Genomic DNA, 6,000 nt, shown 5'->3' with positions numbered 1-6,000 from the left:
AGGGAAAGATGAGTTATTAGATGCATTAGCGGGGATCTATCTGTTTTCACAAGACTGAGCAAGAGTAGTTAGCTGGTCTTAACTGCTCCCAGTGTTCTGCAGATGTGCAGTTGGGGGCGAGGTATCTGCATGCAGGAACATTGAAGGAACCCCAGGTTCTGATCAAAGTTGAATTAATGCCTGCAGATCCTATGCTGCTGTTCCTTAGCATATGGAAAAAACCCGAAAACATAATAAAAAGCAACTCTACGCAGCAGGTCTGAATAAGAACTAAACTCTCAAGTTGATTTATTATGAATGCTTCTTGCAGAAGGTTGCTTTGCAGACTCTCTGCCTCTTGTTAGCCTAGTAAGTTTTACTGTTTGCTTTCCAAAGTTATATTTGCATGTATGTTGACTTACACAGGAGATGTACTCAGCATCTGGCTATTTCTCTTCTCACTACTCAGTTGTGTTTCTTGGTTTTGACCTCCAGCTTCAGGAAGACCACTAACGTGTTCGGCTTATCTGTATTGTTTGGCTGCATAAAGATAGTCCATAACATCTCTGTTTAGAGGAGGTTTAAAGGATCTAAATGCTGAAACTGTAAATTATGTAAGGAAACGGCTTCTGCCCGCATGATACAAGAAGTCAGTTTCTGCCATGAGCATTATAAATGTTTAAGCCAATGCGGGGTAGCTCCCCAACAGCCTCTGTGGTCTTGCAGAATTATTGAGAAAGTTCTCAGAACCCTAGAAGTCATCTGGTCCAACCTCATGCTCAGAGCAAGGCCAATCTGCCTGGAAGTCACTGGAAGTCTAAGGCTTTATTCTGTTCTTTAAATTGTGACTCTCTCTCTCTGTAAAACTGTAGAGACAGCTACAGCCTTTAACTCGAGTCCCCCAGATACAAATTATGTTCGGGTAGCTGTATCTTTTTAATTGACTTTGGGAGAACATCCTGAAAGATTAAAGAAGAAATACTCTAGAGTGAGAAGGGTAATTAAATGTTTTCTTATATTAAAAAAATCTCTATTTTTTTTTCTTCAGTTTAGTAGCCTTTCACAGAAGGCCTGACATGATGCAGAATGTTACTTATTTTTGCATCTGAAACTGTCTAAGTGATACCCCCTACTATGACTAGTTTTTGACTGCTTGGTCTCATGGTACCTGCCTGATCCATAGGACGTCCAACTATTATCTACCTTTAGTTCTGTGCATTGTAAGGGTGTGTGATGGACCTGTGTTTCAAAGGAGGACACGTTAATAGTTCTTACTTGACTGCTGGGATTCCTGGGCATTTAGCAACATGTTCATGCATGCATCTCAGTCATGCATGCATCTCGGTCCCAAGAGGTAAGTGAAGTTTATCAGGCATTCTTTTCAAATAGCCCAATTTCAAAGAATATATTTCAAGGTGTGTATGAGTGTGAACTCAAGAGTGTGCATTTAATTGCAGCCCTTAACGAACTAGATCAACTTGGTCACATGTTTGAGAGCTTTGATGGTCTGCTGCCACTGTAAAGTTTTGCTCCTGTATGTTCCTGCCTTGCACTGCCTCAGTCCAACTCAATAGTGCATCAGTTCTGCTAGCTCAGCAGAAAACTGGGTTAATGCCGTGTGTACATGTAGCTTTATGAGAGATAAATCTCACCAAGATTTACCAAGTGTATCAGAGCTACTGCAAAGGATAAAGCAGGAGTGCTTGGGAGTGAGGAATAAGAAGTGGTTCAATAGCTTGGCCCATCGTGTCCATTGTACCCAAAAAGCCATCTTACCCTTCCCTCTTCCTGTAATCTGTGTCAGTAGCAGTGCCGCTGTGTAATGTAGTGAGTGAGACCAACGAAATGGTTCTGCTGGAAAAAATAACAAGTGAGTTATTCTTAGCCTGATTCATGCTTTGGTCCTGCTTGTGGTGTAGTCATGGAATGCTAATACAAACCCAAAGAAGGCAGTGGGAGGGTGCCGGCCGTTTGGGGTGGCTTGCTGTGGTGGTGAGACCGCACCCTGTGTGTGCTGGCACTGCCGTCTGCAGCTCCCCAAGCAGCTCTGTGCCCATTTGGGAGCCTTTTGGGACACGGGGTTCTGTGTATCCTGGTGTTGTAGCTACTCTCCTCTATATTAGGAAAGCTCAAGTGCTTGAACTAGATGGAGCTTAAAATAACAAAAGGTACTTCAGCAATCACAAGCTGGTCTTTTATAAACTGTGTAGAGTCCCAGCAGAGCTATTTAAAACCTTAAACAGGGTGGTGGCAAGGGAAGCAAATGTGAGTGGGGAAAGTGAATATTAAAAAAGTGTAGAACTGCGCTGTTTCATGGAAATCCTGCATTTTAGGGAACCCTGACCTAAATAGATATGAAAAGGCAACCAGCCTAAATGAGACCCTGTACCAACAGGAAGTCACAGGATTTGTCTAGCTTGCTGAAATGATAAAACTGAAAAATCACAGGATGATGAAACAGCTTTACCTCACACTTGACTGTGCCTGCAGTTAAATTTGGAGGGATGGCTCATAGTCTGGGCAGTCAGATCCCACAGTAAGGCTGTGTTCTAGCTCCTAGAAGTCTGGCTATTGTTCAGATACTCGGCGAGCGCTGTGAGCTGGCCAAGAGCTTGACGTGCCACACCCAGGCAGTGCTTTGGATGTCTGAAACAGGCAGCCCTGTGTTCAGCTGCCCCTCTCGTTACTAGGGAGCTGAAATGCTAGGTGTTTCTTGGTTGGAGAACAGTGAAGCACGTGAAACAGGTAAGCACACTTCCAACTTGGTCATTCAAAGACAAGAATCCTTTGGAAGGAAGAGCTCAATCACAGCAGTTATCTTCATGCTTGTCTTCCCTGGGGAAAGTCTCTTGAATGATAAGCAGAGTGTCTGAACATAGCTTTTTTTTTTTTAATTTGCCCTCAATTCCAAGTTCCCTCTAAAACCATTCATAACAGCAGGTGAATTTAGAGACCTTTACATAGGGAATGAGTAGTCTACTAGCTCATGAACCTCAAGTACTTACTGTACATGTGGTGCCTCTATGCAGCTCACACTTGTCTTGTTAGCATCCTGTCTTGATCTTGTTTTGAGCCCCTTCCAGCAAAATAGCTGCTTGTAACTTTGGCAGACGTCCACTGGATGCTAGGTTTGGAAAGCTTATTGGCTGTCTGGAAATGCTTCTTGGCTACCAGGCTTGTCTGCTTAACCCCTTGAACCGGGTCTTTGCAGCTGTTAAAAGGTACTGGGAAATCCCCTGCCTCTGGAATGAAGCTTAGGAGGGAAGAACTAGACTAAAGGCAAGTTTAGGGATTGGGAAAAGTTGCCCTCTAAGAGTCACCTCAGAAAATCTGAAATGCTTCCAGTGGCGGTGGGGAGTGTTGGAACCATTTTGCTGGTTAAGTTACTGCGGGAGCAACCAGGATCATAACACTAGTGTGCGGAGTCAATTTAAGGCGGGGGGGGTGGGGGGGTGGGTGGCCACAAAACACTTGTTTGTAACCTGTGAATAGAATTGCCAAGGAGAAGCACACAATAGCTGTGAGGAATGTCACCCGTACCACTGCTGGCATTTCAAGCACGCCCACTGCCCTGCTGACCGCCTTTAGGTTGAAGAGCTTTAGCTAGGGATGTGGTTAAGCTCAGACATGTGAAGTACAACTGCCAACCTTGCTATTAGTGTGCGGAGGCCATAATAGGCATATATTATTTCTCTGGAGAATAGCACCTTCTAACAGGCACAAAACAAATGGGTGTTTACAAACCAAAACCCCAAAACAAAACTCAAAGCTACCGGGAGTGTAGCAGTTGAATGATGGTAAGTACATTATGGCTAGGTTTTGCTTTGAGTTTTTCCTCCTGATTCAGATGTTCTGGAAAAGGGGTTAGGGTTTTTCCCCATGATTTTTTTAATCTCCTTCTGGGTTTTGACTAGTAAAGGATGTTCTCTCTAGGTAGCTCAAAAAACAGGTACAGCAATAGTTATTCTAAGGGCCTCTGGGTCTCTTCAAACTGGCTCTAAAGAAATAGAAAATGGCAATGTTAAATGGCTTGGAACAGTGATAGGAAAGCAAAGGGAGGTGCATGAGGAATCTATTTATGAGAAAGGAAATGGCAAAAATAGAGGAATTGATCCGTTGCACAAGGTTGTGAATAAGTGGTGTAATAAGTGGCATACAAGTATGTGGACTTGACTGTAAATGTGGGGATCCACCCATGGCTTCTTTTACTGGCTTAGTACTCTCATCTTGCAACTCCTTTTGTCAAACTGAAACTTGTTTGCCCTCTGGACAGGGTGGCAAGCTGCTAGCAGCAATGGTGTTGAAACACCACTAGTAGGATGTGACTATTTACTATCTGCTTGGTTGAAAAGGAAGGAATTATATTCAACTAGCTTTGACTTGGAAACATGTCATTAATGATTTTGGAAGCCATGCTGTGTAGGGGGTAGGGGAATTCCCTGTTTTTGTTGGGTTTTTTAAAAATTGTTTTGAATGAGTAACTTCATAGTAATCTTCTTATAAAGTAGAATTTTTGTTCCTGAAAAAGTTGCCTGCCCAAATCAGATCACTAATTAAATTGGGTAAATGATGCTTCCAGATTTCTAAAACGCTGTTCTCCAACCTATTAAGAAGCATTGGCATAGCCCCGGCTTTGTGCAGCTCTGTGTTCTTGCGTGCTTGCTAGTACTAATCGAAGACAACTACTCTGGACCTTTGAAACATTGATATGAGAACTGAAAAGTTGGGGCAAGGTTGGTGAGTGAAGGCCTCTGAAGTAAAGCAACTGCAAACGTCAGCTGCCTTTGCATAAAGAATAGGCTTTTTTGAAGCCCTTTTTGTGAGCTCTGTGAATGTGGTTTGAAGGAGACCTCATTTTTTAGAGAGATTGTCCTTGGGGCTAATAAATCTGATTCTCTACCACCTGAGGGGGGGGAGGGGGGAAGAAACCCTAGTTTATATAATGATGCCTGAAGTAGACTCCCTGACATGATGTGACTGATCTCTGGACTGACGGACGTGTCCTGCAAGGAGGATCCTGTCAGGCTCCACTTGGTGACCCTGTACTCAGGCCCTCTGAATACTAAGCACTGATCAGTTGCAAAGGGAGGCTTCAACACGAAGGTGGTTGTAGCTTCTCACGCTTGGTCTTGAGAATCAGAAAAGCAACAAAATACTGATGTGTTGCTCAGCTCTGTAGACGTTACCTTTTCAATGGCAGCAAGTGTCTTCAAGGAACCTGATTTTTAATTTTTTTTTTCCCCAATGGGAACATTCCTGTTTATTGCTGGCTATATGGAAGACTTTTATTGTCCTTATCAGTGGGAGACGAGTGGTCCAAATGAGTCTCTTGTGTTAACCACTGAACAAATACGTATCGGGGCCTCTGACACTACAATATGACAGCGTTTGTATTAGGATAAATCACTTGGTTTCCTTTTTGAAACTGACTGCTTTAGCATTATCTTTTGTACCAGATTTTTGGAGTCATCTCAGTCAATCTCTTCTTACCCTTTTCAGGAATAGGGATTGGCTTTTTGAACCACTGGATACAGTGCCTGCTATAAACACTGTCAGAAAACTTGTCTAGAAAGTGCTGTTGGAGTGGACACAGAATCAGCTTACTTTGAACCCCTTTGTTAGGTAAAGCAGAAATTCTCTACTCTTCCAAGCTCTGCATGGGGCAGAGGTACTTCTGAAAGACTTCCACGTTAGTCATCGACTGATGTAAGAGTAGGTAACCTGCAGTGTAGCTTTTGAAAGGCCAGTGTGCTTTAACTGGCTTCCCCGTGCTAGTAAATCAGTGCTGTGGAGGTGAGTTTTGCTGGAAGTTACGGGCAGAGCCCTTTCTGTGCTGGCAGCACGTCCTCGGTGCCGCTGCTGAAGCAAGGTCGGTGTCAGATGCACGCTTGTGTCTTGGGCATGCCGGGCCTCCTGCGGCTCGGGTGCTCCCTCCTCCGCCCTTTCTCAGCTCCACTTCTGCAAGCAGACTCCTCAAAGCTGTGGGCTTTCTCAGTCTTGCCTGCTGTTGCTGCGACTTGC

The sequence above is a fragment of the Phaethon lepturus genome, unplaced genomic scaffold (assembly GCF_000687285.1).
Source record: "Phaethon lepturus isolate BGI_N335 unplaced genomic scaffold, ASM68728v1 scaffold15180, whole genome shotgun sequence".
In the NCBI taxonomy this organism is placed as follows: domain Eukaryota; kingdom Metazoa; phylum Chordata; class Aves; order Phaethontiformes; family Phaethontidae; genus Phaethon; species Phaethon lepturus.
Note: the sequence above shows the minus strand (reverse complement) of the source record.